Consider the following 18,045-nt stretch of genomic DNA (forward strand, 5'->3'; position numbering starts at 1 on the left):
CTCAGTTCTCCCCTGGATCTAAAACTTGCCCATGATCCAGTCCATTATCCCCCCTACCACCATGATTCTCCTTTTACTATGCATTATGCAGCTCCAGACATGTGCTTGACTCTGCCAAAGAATTTGCATCTGTTTGTCTGTCTAAGAATCCTGAAGCCAAAAGTACATCATCTGATGAATTACTTAGAGGTTGGTCAATAGGATACATATTTATACTCAGATCTGTTCTAGGAAGTCAAGGATATTTGGTTTTAGATTATTCTATACATTTCCTTTGCTTTTGATTGTATATTTTGATTCTATCTTTAGAATGTCTTAGATTTTTCTTCCCAGAGTGAATTTGTATATATCTACTCCTGAGGTCCAAACACTGGTTCTCGTTAGGTCTGGGAGGCAGCATAGCAGAATCATTAAGTGCATCTGAACCATGGTCTGCCAAGTGCTGCCAGCTTTGGGATGCTGTTCAAGTCTCTTGGCTATCTGTTTCTGTTTCTTCCCTGTGTTGTGGGACTAATGAAAGTGTACGAACTCACTAGATGTTAGCTATTATCATCATGAATTATCATCATTGTAACATTATTGCTACTATTACAGGTTGTGTATCTCTTATCTGAAATGCTTGGAACAAGCAGTGATTTAGATTTTGGATTTGGGAATATCTGCACACATAAGAGATATCTTGGAGATGGGATATCTAAGTCTAAACACAAAACTCATTCACTTAGGTTTCATATATAGCCTAAAGGCAATTGAAACAATATTTTTAGTGCACTTGCATTTTGACTATAACCTGTCACATGAGTCAGGTGTGAAATTTTCCACTTGAGGCATCACATCAGCGCTTAAAAAATTGTTTTGAATTTTGGAGCATTTCCAATCTCATATTTGAAGGATTGGAGGTGCTCAGTGTGTCCTGATGTGGCTATCGTAAAAAGCAGTGGAGTGGGCTTAGCATGGCTGTGTGTTCTGTAACTCCAGGTCAGGCTTCACAAAATGTTTTCTATTCAACTCCCAGTAAAAGGGAAGAAATAATTTTAGGAAAAATTCACACTCCACCAAGTGGTTCCTCCAGAGATAATTGATAACATTGCTTAGGTAGTAAAGCTTTAATTTATGCAGCATGTTTCCTTCCAGAAGCTACAATCTTCCCTCACTTTCTTACGGTGGTATCACAACAGTGTTGGTCAGTGTAGAAAAGAGCAGTGGCAGTGTATTTTTATTTTATTTTTTTATTTTTATTTTTTGACAGAGTGGACAGAGAGAGAGATAGAGAGAAAGGTCTTCCTTTGCCATTGATTCACCCTACAATGGCTGCTGTGGCCGGTGCACTGCGCTGATCCGAAGGCAGGAGCCAGGTGCTTCTCCTGGTCTCCCATGGGGTGCAGGGCCCAAGCACTTGGGCCATCCTCCGCTGCACTCCCGGGCCACAGCAGAGAGCTGGCCTGGAAGAGGGGCAACCAGGACAGAATCCGGCGCCCAGACTGGGACTAGAACCCGGGGTGCCGGCACCGCAGGTGGAGAATTAGCCTATTGAGCCATGGCACCAGCCAGTGGTAGTGTATTCTGCAGGTAGTGTATTTTTGCAGGGAGGAGAGAATGCCAGCATGGTTGGCACCATGTCCTGGACATGTCCAATTATTGCCCAGGCTTTTCCTAGGTAATGACCCTGACTAGGATTGTGCCCAGTGGTGATGCTAACAGCGTTATCTACCAATATAGAATTATTCTCTGGAAGGCACACAGGGGTGAGACAGAGGAAGAGACTATTCCCATGAGAGAATGAGGGAAAAGGGATATATTTAAGTCACTGCTTCCCAAGGGCCACAGCTGAGAACCTTTTAGAAAGACAGTGAGTGTGAGCTGGTGTGTGACAATCAGAAGTAAGGAGGGTGTCCTGGAGGAGGAGACATTTAGGGCAGCTCAGGAGCCTAAGAGGCAGAATGGCACTGCTACTCAGACTCCTCACTGAATGAGTTGGGGATGACAGGGAGATTTTATTGAGCTCCGAACTTATCACTGCGATGCCCAGGCCGTTTTGGATTGTTTAAAAATAAAACGAAAGGAAATGAATGAGAAAGGGAATGGAGTTTCCTTTCCTTCCCACTGGAGATCTCAAAGCACCCTGATTGAAACATATAAGTAAATCACATTTCGCTTAGACTATATTTATATTTGACACATTCAGAATTTAAGCAATGTGTCTCCTTGGACTTCTTTGTTATGGGAGGAACCTGTATTCAAGATGAGAACTGATTGGTGGAGCCTTAGCCAAAGGAAGTTGAGCTGGGCAACAAACCTGGACCTTGTCAGTCTATTAAAAAACTATATTCTAGTTCTAGTTTGGAAAAAACAAGTGCATAATTAAGGACTTCACCTTTGACAAGTTTAACTCATTTTTTTTTAAAAACAACACAAATAGGAAATTTCCATTTTCATATAGCAGTATCAAGATACCCTGCTACATTAAATCCTCTAGTAGGTTTTGAAAATAAGCATAACAAACCATAAAAAATAAGAAAATCTACTTTTAGGGTTTTAGATTCATGCCGTTTAATTGTTCGTCTATTTCCATGATAAGGTGAGACTGGTCTTGTGTCACCCGAGGGACTGTATCCTGCTGTTTTTTTCCCATCCTCATTTACAATGATTATGTTATCAGGCTAGCCAGGCAAAAGGGTGGAGCAACTATAATTTCAAAGCAGGATTAGGTTGAAATAACGAGGTCACCAAGTTGTGGTTACCAAGGCAACGTCACATCTAAGAATATGGGATGCTTCTAGATGAGGCAAAGCCCTGAGCCTTTTTCCCCCATGCACAAAAATCACCCATTTCCTAGATAAAAATGGCTTATTAATTGCTTTCAAACACGTTTATTCTTTATTTTTGAGAAACCAGTTTATAGTTGCTGTTGTTTTAAACAGTAATAAATATCAGAAAAATCAATCAGGCCATTGTTTTAACCTCCCTTTTTGTATGTACATTTTCTTTTTTCAAATTTCTTCCCTCCCTCCTTTCTTTTCTCCCTCCCTTCTCTCCTTGCTTCCTTTCTTTAAATAGTATAAGAAAATGACATGGTACAAAAAAAAGAGAAGGTTGAGAATTGGTCCGGTTTTGAGATGATAAATTTGTGATAGGTGAGAGCTGTAACCTAAACTCACAGGACACAATTTTTTTCCCTTGAAAAATAGTGCAACAGAGGGTTGCATTAGTTGGCATTGTCTTCTAAATTTCGGTTCACCTTTACGGGTACGGACGAGGAGGCAGAAGGTGCCGCCACCCTCGATTTCTGATCAATTCCAGCCTTCAGTCCCGACAATTCCAACCAGCCTCTGTTTTCCTCTGAATTCATTTCTGTGTCTGAGTTTTTCAGGTAATTGCTTTGAGTTTCTTCGTGTTATAAAAGCATGTTTCTTTCACTGTGGGCTTGTATGTGTGAAGTGTGGATTTTACATAGGTATTTTCTGTAAAGAACATTCTTGGTGTAGTGTTGAATTCACTGGACACAGCGCGGAGAGGCGGGAACCCTCGGATTCCGTCGCGGTACAACAGGACTGCTCTTTAGGACGTGTTAACTGGTCACCTTTTGCCCTGACTTTGCATAAGGAATACGAAGTGCACTTGCACACAGAAGTGCGGCAGTGCGCAGTATTTTTCACCTCTGGGAAACCCACGTCAAAGGATTCTCACTGCTTTGAGAAAGTCTTCAGTTTTCAACTTGGGGGGCCACTTGAAACAAATGCACTCCAAAGCCTGTGAAATCAGGGTGTGGGGTGCTGCCGTGTGACCACTAGCAGGTAGCCACCTACTGGCCTTCACAGAGTGACGTTAGGACAGGATGAAGTGTCACAGAAACAGCTCTTAGCTTTGATGTCTGATGTGTGACTGGGACTTCAAAATAAACTGTTTAAAAAACAATGAAGGTATATATAAACTAATCTCCATCCTCAGAATAGTTTTTCTCAAATGCAAGTCAGATTATGTCATGTCCTTATTGTACTGGATTGGATTGTGGTGTTCCCAGTTCATGTACATGTGGAATCTTTCTTCCTTCCTCATCTCCTCTCCCCTCCCCACTCCCCTCCCTTCTCCTCTCCTCTCCTGTCCCTTCCACTCCTCCCCTCTATTTTTCTCTCCTCCTCTCCCCTCTTCTCTCCTCCCTTCTTTTCTTCTTTCCTTCTTTAGCTTGGATAAACAGAATCTAAAGAAAATAGCTCCTAAGCAAGAAAACAGATAACTGAATTACAACATGGACGGAGAATCTTAATAGCTGCTTCTGAAAAGAAGACATACAGATGGCCAATAAGCATATGAAAAAATGTTCAATGTCAGTAATCATCAGGGCAATGCAAATTAAAAATATAATGCAATGTCACTTCACACCTGTTAGAGGGGCTCCTATCAAAAGGACAAAAGATAGTATGTTGTCAAGGATGTGGAGAGAAGGAAGCTTCTATACACTTTGGTGGGAATGTAAATTTTAGTTGTTAAGGAAAACTGTATGGAGATATCTCAAAAAAAACAAAAACAAAAACAAACTTGCTCACTGGCTCACTCTCTGGACCTTCCATCTGCTAGTTCACTTCCCAGATGGCCACAACATCAGGGGCTAGGCCAGGGTGAAGCCAGAAGCTTCTTCTGAGTCTCCCACAGGAGTAGCAGGGGTCCAAGCACGTGGGTTGTCTTCTGCTGCTTTCCCAGGCCTTTAGCAAGGAGCTGAATTGGAAGTGGAGCAGGTGAGACATGAACCAGCGCCCATATGGGATGGACATTGCAGGCAGTAGTTTAACCCACTATGCAAAATGCTGGCCCCTGATGCCTTATTTAAAACTGGGCTTAGAAACTGCAAAACCAGTAAAATTGGATCTAAAAAACTGTTAGGCTTCAAACTAATTTGATCTTCTTACCCTCCTCCTTTTTGTATAAAGATTTTAGATGATAGAAAATCTGGGTGCTCATTACAACAAAAATTAAAATGCAGCAGGACAGAAAAATACACCAGCTGGTTTCTTACAGCCTATGTGATAAAGCAAAATATGGTTGAAATACTGTATTTAAAGGTAAGATTTTAAAGTTTTAAAAAAATTTTGTAGTAACTTGGACTGGAGAATTTTGATGTAGGAGTTAGGGAGATTTATTTTTATAAGATATTTTTTATCCTGACAAGGACTATTTTAAAAAAAAAACTGAAATTTTAAAGTAAATATGTGAAATACACTTAGAAAGTATACTTAATAATGGATTATTTGGTGTGTATTTCTTTAACTTAGTGAAGTAAAACAAGAATGTGATGAATTCTGAAAACTGGGGTAACAAAGGACTCTCAGTGCCTTTATTAGAGATGCTGTGTTTCTGAGTAGCCTAAGCCAGAAAGGGTTTTTAACTGAAGCTTTAATAAACTCGTTTTGGGGTGATTCTCTCCCCTTACTCCATACCTCATCCTAAAATAGTAAGATCCTTGGAATCACAAGGCCCTTGCTTCCAATGCCAGTCAGTTGGGAAGCTGGAGTGTGGGTCCTGATGCGGCCATGGCTACTTGTTTTGGTCTCCTTTTTAACTTTGTATACAAACCAAGACAATGTCAGGGTGACAGGGGATTGAAATTAAACTTTCAGTCTTTCCAATCACTGCCATTTCTTTTTCTAAATTATCAAGGCTGCTGACTTTTAGGGATGTGCTTTATATCTTTTTAATGTATTTTTTAATCAGAGCAAGTGCCTTGATGTATTTCACATAAGTGTTTGCTTAACCTTCTTCGGGATGAGAATGAGTTGCCATTGGATTGCAGCCTATTGGAGGAGAGGAGAGTTGGTTAATAGATTCTTTTCTTCTGGAAGGGTATGTTTATGCTGTTCATTATGTAAGATCCTCTGTGTGTGTTGAGATAAAGAAGTGTCATTTCTTTTGTCTACAATAAATTGTTACTTTAATAAAAAAAACTGAAAATAGGGGAGAACATTGGTTTAGTGGTTAAGAAACTGCTGGGGATATTGCATCTTATATCAGAGTACCTGGATTCAAGTCCCAGCTCTGCTTCCAATTCCAGCTTCCTACTAATGTATATCCTGCAAAGTAGCAGATGATAGCTCAACTATTGGGTCTCTGCCACCCATATGGGAGGTCCAGGTTGATTCTTGGCTCCTGCCTTGAGGCTTGGCCTGTGATCATTGTGGGCATTTGGGAAGTGAACTGGTGGATGAAATAAATAAAAATTAAGAGAAAAAAGCCCCTAGCAATAGAATTACCATATGATCCATCCAGTAATCCCACTACTGAGTATGTGTCCCAAGGAAATGAAATTGGTGTGCTGAAGAGCTATCTGTACTCTCATGTTCATCAGAGCATTGTCCACAATAGCCAAGATATGGAAATGAACTGTCCATAGGGAGATCAATGGATAAAGCAATTGTGGTAGCTATATACCATCGAGCAATATTCAATTTTTTTTAGAAGAGAACATCCTGTCATTTGTGACAATATGAATGAACTTGAAAGACATTATTCCAAGTGAAATAAACCAGGCACAGGAATATAAATAATACATGATCTCACTTATACATGGAATCTAAAGAAAAATAAAGTTCATAGGAGAAGACAGTAGAATTGTATTTGCCAGGGGTTAGGGCAGTACATGGGGAGGTGTTGGTCAAAGAATACAAAGTTTCCATTAGGATATATAAGTTCTAGAGATCCAAGGTACAGCATGGTAGTCATAGCTAATAATAATACTGGATCCTCAAAAATACCAAAATCTGAGGATGCTAAAGCCCCTTATGTAAAATAGTGTAGTATTTGCATTTAACCTAACTACCTCCTCCTAAAAGTTTTAAGTAATCTCTAAGTTACTTACAATACTAATGCAATATAAATGCTATGTAAATAGTTGTTATACTGTATTGTTTGGGGGATAAACAAGAATAAAAAGTCTGTATTTGTTTAGTACAGATGCAATTAAAAATTTTTTTTTAATCCATAGTGGACTGAGTCCATAGATGAGGAACCCATAGATACAGAGGACTGAATGTGTTTATTGTATGCTTAGAAATTGCTGAGAGAATATATTTGAAATATTTCAACTATAAAAACCTAAGTGTAGGAGATGATATGTTAGTTTAATAACTCCCCCAAATGTACATACACACATACACATACACACATACCTATATACATATTATGTTGTGTACTATAAATATATATAATTTTATCTGTCAGTTATACCTTAATAAAACTGAGAAAAAGAAAAAAATGTCCTTTAGACAAATTCTGAAATTGTTATTGTAATGATTATTATTTCTTTGAGCAGCTAAATGGTAAATTCTAACATTGGCTATAATTTTGAATGAAGCATATTAAAGTTGTGAACAAAATTAGGTTAAAAAAGGTATTATTGGCTCAAAATAATTTGGCATTAAAATTATTTATTTACTTACTGGTTTGAAAGGCAGAGATACAGATAGAGAAAGCAAGTCTCAGCAAGACATCTGCTGGTTCACTTCCCAACTGCCCACAGCAGTTGGGGCTAGACCAGACCAAGGCCAAGAGCCTGGAAATTGATCCAGATCTCCCATGTGGATGGCGGGGACCCAGGTACTTGAGCCGTTATCTGTTGTCTCCCAGGGTATGCATGAGTAAGGAAGCTGGACTTGGAAGAAAGGTTGAGACTCAAACCAGGCAGTCCAACACAGGCTGTGGGCATCCTAAAGTGTCGTCTTCACCACTGTGCCAAATGCTTACCCCTGGTCATTTTTAAAATGCGAAGCACAGCAAAATTATAACTGAATTTCAGAAAGATCTAGTTAATATTGTGATTTTACCATGCTAATTAGTTATATTTGTGTTAAGATTGCTTAAAGAACAAAACTAGCAGAATCGGAAAATTCACACAACCAAGCTTCAAAATGTACGACATGATTTTGAAGGCTTAAGTCAGAGGAGAATGGAACTTAACAAACTGAAAAATCAAGACATATTGCAGCATTTTTCAAGATAGGAAAAAATAATACCCATAGAAAAATGGCTAGTTCTAAGCACCAGGAGTGCTAGGACTTTAATTCAGTAATCATCTCTAAGCACTATGGTGTGTAGCTATAAAACATATAGGGGGATGGCTTGTAGCTGGAAAGAGCTGGAACTTGTAATCCAAGACAACTATGTGTAAGGACAAGAGCTGCTTTATTCCTTGGTGTTTTTTATTGGAAAGAATTGAGGGGCTGGCACTGTGGCGTAGTAGGTTAAACCTCCGCCTGTGGTGCCAGCATCCGATATGAATGCCAGTTCATGTTGTGGCTGCTTGTCTTCCGATCCAGCTCCCTGCTATGGCCTGGGAAGGCAATGGAAGATGACTCAAGGGATTGGGCCTCCACACCCATGTGGAATACCCAGAAGAAGCTCCTGGTTCCTGGCTTCAGATTGGCCCAGCCTCCGCCGTTGAGGCTATTTGGGGAGTGAACCACCAGATAGAACACCTCTTTTCCTGTCTCTCCTCTCTCTCTGTAACTCTGACTTTTTTTTTTTTTTAAAGAAAAGAACTGAAAATATAGAATATTAGAAGTCATTTTGTCTTAGATTTGTTTCTTTTTACCTAGTAGTTCCATTTCTAGGAATTAGTCCTAAAGGAGACAGCCTTGGATACATTCCTCCTTTCCCTGCAAAAGAGATGGGGCAGGCATTTGGCTTAATGATTAAGTTGCCATTTGGGATGCCCTCATCCCGTATCTGGTTAGAGTTCCAGCTGTGCTGCCTCTGATTCAGCTTGCTGCTAAGTGCATACTCTGAGAGGAAGTGGGAGATGCCTCAAGTACTGGCAGCTCTGCCACCCAGATAGAAAACCTGGATTGAGGCTCCCTGTTCCCAGCTGTAGCTTGGGCCAGTGCTGGCCATTGCAGGCATTTGAGGAGTGAACCAACAGATCTCTCTCCATCTCTGTTTCTCTGACTTTCAAATAATTTTTAATAAATGATTAGAGAGAGAGATTGGCTTTCAGGGCTTTTGAGGTGCATGATCTGGCTTCTCCCTTGGAGACTGAGTAAAATTAGGAGATGATCTCAGGTGCGCTTCTTGCTCCCTTTTAAGGCAGCTTTTGCTATTACGGGTCAGTCCAGACATAGACTCTAGCTCCTATGCCAAGTCGAGGGGGCAGGAGAATTGCCAGAAGTATGATTTAAGAGTCAATATTCAGAGGCTGCCGTTGTGTCATAGTGCGTTAAGCTGCGGCTGGTGACCCCAGCATCTCATGTGGTTGTTGGTTCATGTCCTGGCTGCTCCACTTCTGATCCAGCTCACTTCTAACAACCTGGGAAAGCAATGAGTGATGGCCCGAGTACCTGGGACCAGGAGAGGGAGAGATCTTTGCAGGTTCTTTCCCCAAATGGCTGCAATGCCCAGGCCAAAGCCAGGAGCCAGGATCTTCTTCATGTCTCCCATGTGGGTACAACGGCCCACACAATTGTGTTACCTTCTTCTGCTGTTCCCATACCATTTGCAGGGAACTGGATTGGAAATAGAGCAGCCAGATTTGCAAACTGGTGCCCAAATGGGGTGCCAGTATCACAGGCACCAGCACCATTTCCCTTCTTCTCTGTAACTCTGACTTTCAAAATAAATAAATAAACCTTAAAGAGTCAATGTTCAAGGGGACAGGTGCACCATAAACAATGTTCTATTCTCTATTGCTCTTTGGTCACTCTGTCATTAGGGACACTCTCATGGTTGGTCCCCACTCAGCACCCATAATCACATCCTACTCCTCTCCTTCCTTCATTCTGTCTCTTCTAGTCTCTCTCACTAGAACATTGAGAAGGCTCATATCCTTGCTTCAGCAACAACTGTTAATTCTCCTTTATTCAAGTTCTGTAGCTTAGCTGCAATAAACCCCTTAGACTGTCAGTGTACCCTCAAAATCTTAACAGGGATTTTCCTCAAAGAAACCTTTTCCCAAGACACATTTTGATATCTGATATTTGAATAATATTTTATTAATATCTCCCCTATTTTTTTTTTTACTAGATTAGTAAGTATTTAAAAAATCTCAATGAGGGGCTGGTGCTGTGGCTCAGCAGATGAAAGCCCTGGCCTGAAGTGCCCACATCCCATATGGGCTCCAGTTCTAGTCCTGGCTGCTCCTCTTCCAATCCAGCTCTCTGCTGTGACCTGGGAGAGCAGTAGAGGATGGCCCGAGTGCTTGGGCCCTTGCACCCACGTGGTTAGACCTGGAAGAAGCTCCTGGCTCCTGGCTTTGGATCAGCGCAGCTCTGGCAGTTGAATGCCATTTGGGGAGTGAACCAGCGGAAGGAAGACCTTTCTTTCTGTCTCTCTCTCTCTCACTGTTTGTAACTATACCTCCCAAATAAATAAAGAAAATTTTAAAAAATGTCTCAATGATCTGAAACAGATGAACTACTGGATGTTATGATAATAACCTAGATTGAATAGGAAATCAGGTTTATAAAATTCATTCATTCATACCATACATTTCTTTTTCTTTTTGGTTTGTGTTTTTTTTTTTCTCAGAAACCTTTCATTTAAGGTATACAAATTTCATGTATTTCCTAAACACAATTTTAGGGTTATAGTGATTCCCCCCGCCTCCCGCAACAAGCCCTCCCACCCATCCTCCTCCTCCCTCTCCTATTACCAGTCTTATTTTTTTTAGTAAGATCTATTTTCAATTAACTTCATATACACAATAGTATATTAAGTAAAGAGTTCAACAAATAGTATTTAAAAAACTGTTCCTCAACAGTGGAGACAAGAGCTATTCAAAGTATTCGCATTTCAAAGTGTCAGTTTAACTCCTGTAGATTACCTTTTGGGTGCTCTATTAGTTACCACAGATCAGGAAGAATATATTGTATTTGTCCTTTTGCGACTGGTTTATTCACTAAGTATAATGATTTCCAGTTGTATCAATTTGTTGCAAAACACAGGATTTCTTTTTTTTTTTTTTTACTCTTTGTAGTATTTCACCATGTATATATCCCATAATATCTTTATCCTGTCTTCAGTTGATGAACATTTAGGTTGTTTCCATATTTTAGCTATTGTGAATTCAGCTTTAATAAACATGGGGTTATAGATCACTCTTACTTATGCAGATTTCTGAACTATCTTCATACTGCTTTCCACAGAGGCTGTACTTGTTTATTTTCCCACCAACAGTAGATAAGGGTACTTTCCCCCCACATACTTGCATCCATTTGTTGTTGATATTTTTGTATGAAAGCGATTCTAATGGGGGTGAGGTGAAACCTCAATGTGGTTTTGATTTGCATTTCTTGGATGGCTAGTAATCCTGAGCATTTTGTCATTTGACTACTAGCCATTGGATTTCCTTTTTTTGAAAAATGCCTCTTTCAGTCCTCTACCCATTTCTTAACTCTATTGCTTGTTTTGTTGCTGTTGATTTTGAGCTCTTTATAGATTCTGGTTATTAATCCTGTATCAGTTGCATAGTTTGCAAATAGTTTCTCCCATTCAGTTGGTTGCCTCTTCACTTTGCTGAGTGTTTCTTTAACAGTTTTAATTTTATATTTATGTTATTTTATTTTTATATTATATATTTAAATATTTAATTTTAATAAAATCTAATTTTATGTAATCCTATTTGCTGATATTGGCTTTGATTGCCTGTGCTTTGTGGTGTTTTCTATGAAGTCTTTGCCTATGCCAATATCTTTAAGGGTTTCTCCAATGATCTCTAGTAATTTGATTGTATTGGGTCATAGATTTGGGTCTTTGATTCAATTTTGAGTGGGTTTTTGTGTAAGGTGTAAAGTTGGGATCTTGTTTCATACATCTGCATGTGGAGATCCTTTTTTCCCAGCACCATTTGTTGAAGGAACTGTCTTTACTCCAGGGATTGATTTTAGCTTCTTTGTCAATAATAAGTTGGTTATATACACATGGGTTGATTTCTGGATTTTCTATTCTGTTCCATTGGTCTATCTATCTGTTCTTGTAGCGGTATCAAGTTGTTTTGATTTTAACTTCCCTGTAGTATGTCTTGAAATCTGGTATTGTGAAGGCTCTGGCTTTGTTCTTGTTGTGAAAGATGGCTTTAGCTATTCAGGGCCTCCTGTGTTTCCATGTAAATTTCATCATCAATTTTTCTATATCTAATAAGAATGTCTGGTATTGTGATTGGAATTGCATTGAGTCTGTAAATTGCTTTTGGTAATATAGACATTTTGATGATGTTGATTCTTCTAATCCATGAACATGGAAGATTTTTCAATTTTTAAATGTCTTCTCCTATTTCTTTCTTTAGTGTTTTATAATTTTCATCATAGAGACCTTGACAGCCTTGGTTAAATTTATTCCAAGGTGTTAAATTCTTTTAGGAGCTATTATGAATGAGATTGATCTTAAAAGTTCTCTCTCAACCATGACATTGTCTGTGTATACAAAGTCTATCGCTTTTTGTGTGTTGATTTTATATATTTTTTATAAATTTTTTAAAGATTTATTTATTTGAAAGACAGAGTTACAGAGAGAGGTAGAACCAGAGATAGGTCTTCTATCCACTGGTTCACTCCCCAGATGCCTCAGTGGCTGGAGCTGCACTGATCCGAAGCCAGGAACCAGGAGTTTTTCCCAGTCTCCCATGTGGGTGCAGAGGCCCAAGGACTTGGGCCATTCTCCACTGCTATACCAGGCTATAGCAGAGGGCTACATCGGAAGAGGAGCAGCTGGGACTAGAACCGACACCCATGTGGGATGCCGGTGCTTCAGGCCAGGGCTTTACCCTGCTGTGCCATAGTGCCAGCCGCTGTGTGTTGATGTTATATCCTGCCACTTTACCAAACTCTTTTATGAGTTCCAGTACTCTCTTATTGGAGTCTTTTGGATCCCATACATATACAATCATGTTATACGCAAATAGAGATATTCTGACTTCCTCCTTCCCAATTTATATCCCTAAGATTTCTTTTTCTTGTCTAGTTGCTCTGGCTAAAATTTCCAGGAATATAGTGAATAGCAATGGTGAAAACTGGTATCTTTTTCTTGTCCTGATCTTAGTGGGAATGTTTTCAACTTTTCCCTGTTCAATAGGATGCTTTCCACGGTTTATAACAAATTGCCTTGATTGTATTGAGAAATGTTCTTTCTATAACCAATTTGCTTAAGGTTTTCATCATGAAATAGTATTGTATTTCTCTGCATCTATTGAGATAATCATGGTTTTTGTTCTTGTGTTTGTTAATGTGATGCATCACATTGATTATTTGTAAATGTTGAACCATTCCTGCATGCAAAAGATAAATCCCACTTGATCTGGATGAATAATCTTTCTGATGTGTCATTGAATTTGATTGGCTAATATTTTGTTGAGGATTTTTGTGTCTATGTTCATCAAGGAAATTGGTCTGTAGTTATCTTTCTCTTTTGTTTCATTTTCAGGTTTAGGAATTAAGGTGATGCTGCCTTCATAGATAGAGTTTGGAAGGATTCCCTCTCTTTCAATTGTTTTAAATAGCTTGAGAAGAATTGGAATTAGTTCTTCTGTAAATGTCTTGTAGAACTCAGCAGTGAAGCCATCTAGTCATGAACTTTTCTTTGTTGAGAGGGTCTTTATTACTGATTCAAATTCTGTCTCAATTATTTTTCTGTTTAAGTTTTTTGTGTCTTCATGTCTCAATTTAGGAAGGTTGTATGTGTCCAGGAATCTATCCATTTCTTCTAGGTTTCCCAATTTGTTGGCATAGAGCTTTTGTAGTAATTTCTATTGATTCTTTTTATTTCTGTGTTATCTGTTGTTAGATTTCCTTTTTAATCTCTAATTTTATTGATTTGGGTCTTCTCCCTCTTTTTTTTGGTTAGTTGGGCCAATGCTGTGTCAATTTTGTTCATTTTTTCAAAAAATGAGCTCTTCATTTCACTGATCCTTTGTTTCTTTTTTGGTTTCAGTTCTGTCTTTTCTTCTCTCATTTTAGTTATTTCTTTTCTCCTAGTAATTTTGGTTTTGCAGTTGTTATTCTAGGTCTCTGAGATGCTTCATTATTTAGTGCCTTTCCAATTTTTTGATGTAGGCACTAATTGCTATAAACTTTCTTCTTAACACTGTTTTTGCTGCATCCCATAAGTTTTGATATATTGTATTGTCTTCATTCATTTCAGAAAATTTTGACTTCTCTCTCTCTCTCTCTTTTTTTTGACAGGCAGAGTGGACAGTGAGAGAGAGAGACAGAGAGAAAGGTCTTCCTTTGCCGTTGGTTCACCCTCCAATGGCTGCCGTGGCCGGCGCGCTGTGGCCGGCGCACCGCGCTGATCTGAAGGCAGGAGCCAGGTGCTTCTCCTGGTCTCCCGTGGGGTGCAGGGCCCAAGCACTTGGGCCATCCTCCACTGCACTCCCTGGCCACAGCAGAGAGCTGGCCTGGAAGAAGGGCAACCGGGACAGAATCCGGTGCCCCGACTGGGACTAGAACCCGGTGTGCCGGTGCCGCAAGGCGGAGGATTAGCCTATTGAGCCATGGCGCCGGCCACCTTCTCTTTTGATTTCTTCTATGACCTACCATTCATTCAGGGGACTGTTGTTTATTTTCTGTGTGTTTTCATATGTTCTAGAGATTCTTGAGTTGTTGATTTTCAGCTTCATTCCATTGTAGTCCGAGAAAATGCATGGTATGATTTCGATATTTTTTTAATTTGCTGAGACTTGCTTTATGCCCTAGCATGTGGTCTATCCTAGAGAAAATTCCATGCACTTGTGAGAAAATGTGTATTCTGCAGTGGTAGGATGAAAAGTTCTGTATATATTCATTAGGTTCATTTTGTCAATAGTGGTCATTAGGTCTTTTTTTTTTTTCTGATTTTCTGTCTGGTTGATATGTCTGTTGCTGAAAGTGGGGGTACTGAAGTCTCCCATTACTATTGTGTTGTAGTCTATGTCTCCCTTTAGATCCATTAAGATTTCTTTTAAATAGCCAGGTGCCCTGTATTGGGAACATATATGTTTACCATAGTCACCTTTTCCTGTTGAATTGATCCTCTAATCATTACATTAATACCCTTCTTTGTCTCTTTGAACAGTTTTTGTATGAAATTCTATTTTGTCTGTTATTAGGGTGGCTACACCAGCTCTTTTTTGTTTCTTTTAGCATGGAATATCTTTTTACCTCTTTTCAGTTTCAGTCTGTGTGTATTTTTGTTGGTGAGATGCATTTCTTGTAGGCAGAAAATAGATGGGTCTTGTTTCTTAATCCATTCAGCCAGTCTGTATCTTTTAACTGGAGAATTGAGGCCATTTCCATTCAAGGTGACTATTGATAAGTAATGACTTTGCCCTGCCATTTTCCTATAAATCTTCCTATTGTTTACTTTGAATTTCCATTGTACTTTTACTAGGAGTTTCTGCCTTCACTGTCTTTCAAAGTGATGACCATATTTCTGCATTTCTGTGTTACATTTCCTTAAGCATATTTTGTAAGTCTGGACAAGTGGTGACAAATTCTTTCAATTTCTGAATTTCTGTTTGTGTATGGAAGTTTTTTTTTTTTTTTTTTTGGACAGGCAGAGTGGACAATGAGAGAGAGAGACAGAGAGAAAGGTCTTCCTTTACCGTTGGTTCACCCTCCAATGGCCGCCGCGGCCACCGTGCCACACTGATGAAGGCAGGAGCCAGGTGCTTCTCCTGGTCTCCCATGGGGTGCAGGGCCCAAGTACTTGGGCCATCCTCCACTGCACTCCCAGGCCACAGCAGATAGCTGGCCTGGAAGAGGGGCAACCGGGACAGAATCCGGCACCCTGACCAGGACTAGAACCCGGTGTGCTGGAGCCGCAAGGTGGAGGATTAGCCTATTGAGCCGCAGCCATGGCCGCATGTGGAAGGTCTTTATTTCACCTTCATTTGTAAATGAGAGCATTGCAGGTATTCTGGGTTGTCTGCATTGCATACAGTATTCTGGGTTGTCAGTTTTTTTTTTTTTCTTTCTAGACTCGGAATATCTCATCATTCTCTTCTAGTCTGTAGGGTGTCTGATGAGAAGTACTATTGGAGATTCTCTGAAAATAATCTGTCATTTGTCTCATGAACATTTTAGAATATTTTCTTTGTTTTACTGTGGAGAGTTTGACTACAGTGTGTTGTGATGAAGATTTTTTCTGGTCATGTCTACTAGGAGTTTTATGTGCTTCCTTTACTTGGACATCCCTTTATTTCTCCAAATCAGGGAAGTTTTCTATGATTATCTCACTAAAAAGGCTTTTTAATCCATTCTCTTTTTTAAACACCTTCAGGAATCCCTAAGACTGTATGTTGGGCTATTTGATAGCATCCCACAGATTTCCAACATTGGTTTTAGTTCTCTTATGTCTTCTTTGTTTTTATCTGACTGTAAAATTTCCTGTGATTTATCTTCTAACTCTGATATTCTTTCTTCTGCCTCACCGAGTCTGTTGTTAAGACTTTCCACTATATTTTTTATTTGATCTATTGAATTCTTCTTTTCTAATATTTTGTTTTGATTTCTCTTTAAAAACTCAATTTAATGGGAATAATTTTCATTTATGTCATGTATGGATTTCTGTAATTCATGGATTTGCTTCTGATTACTTCTAAGTAATCCCATGATCAACTTTTTAATTCTGTTTCTGACATATCCTCAATCTCTTCATTTTCATAATTTAGTATTGAAGAGTTGTGTTCTTTCTGTTATGTCTTTGTGTCATGCTGTCTTCCTTATTCTTGTTTGTTGAATTTCTGCATTTATTTTTAGGCATTTGTGGAGATACTTATTAGTTTTTTTTTTTTTTTTTTACCTTTTGATAGCTTTTATCTTTGGACTATGCCTCTTTGGCTCAGTGAAGTGTCTACTCTTTCAGTGTATACCCAGAGGCGTGTGCTGGGTGTGGCAAGGGAGCCTTTTTCAGTGTTCCAGGGTGAGGGGAGTGTCCAATGTGGCACCCAAGTTGGGTGTGATAAATCTTTCATTTTATCAGAGGGGAGGGTTTGATCAGCTGTGTTGGCATAGTCCCATGTCACCTCCTCTCCTCCAATGAGGCTAATGCCTGGGTGCTAGTCCCAGTGGTGCAATATTCATGTACCCTGCCACAATAAGCACACAGGATCTGTGTAGTCTTCCATCTGAGCATGGATCCCACCACAATAACCATCACCAGGCAATCAGGGAGCCCTGAGCATGTGGAGCCACCCACAGTGACTGTCCAGAGACCCAGCCATACTCTGCACTTTCCCATGACAGTATTTTCTCAGTCCCAGCACACAAAACTCCCACACCCGTGAGCTCCCAGAACCCTGTCAATTCTCCCAACTAGCTTCAGGTGTCTTCTCTCAGCTGGTTGCTGGGCACGCTGACAACAGCTGGTGCAGATGTTATGTATGTTCAAAATTACGTCTGCCCTCTCTCAGCTAGTTACAGGGTGCCAGTGCTGGGTAGCCAGGGAGAGAGAAATGTGCCCCGCTTTTTACCCTCTAGGTTGGCAGGTACAGTGTCTCCCACTGGGCTCCATGCTGGACTCACACTGGCCTCTTCCTGCAGTTTTATCATCAGTGGCTTGGGCTGCCTCTGTCTGGTCTCACCTGACTCTCCAAAGCTGGTGCAGAGGGTCTCAACTGCGGGGGTCCTGAGTTCTGCTCACCCCCTACGTAGATACATATTTTCCCTCTAATTTGTGTGGAGTTTCCTCTGCAGTTTTCTCCCTAACTCCCCTCTGAAACTTCACTCCATCTTTTTTTAAACTATCTTCCCCTAGACTGGAGCAGTGAGCTTCCTGCCAATTCCACCATCTTGGAGTCTCCCATTTATTATTTTGATAAATATGTACTGATGGCTTATTATGTCTTAAGGGCATATTAGGCACTGGGGACATAGCATTATTAACAAGAGGAACAAAATCCTTGTTATAATAGGCAGAATAGATATGAAACAAATATCTTTACATTTACTGATGAAGTGCAGTTGTGATGAGTGCCACAAACAAGCCGTAGCAGGTGCTGGGAAATTGCAGAAAGGGTATGCAGAGTTGTTTGGAGGAAGGAAACTTCAGATATTGTGTCTGAATTCCTGTTACTTAATAAGGGGAGGGTGGGAT

This window comes from Lepus europaeus, chromosome 16, assembly GCF_033115175.1.
Source record: "Lepus europaeus isolate LE1 chromosome 16, mLepTim1.pri, whole genome shotgun sequence".
NCBI classification, from domain to species: Eukaryota; Metazoa; Chordata; class Mammalia; order Lagomorpha; family Leporidae; genus Lepus; species Lepus europaeus.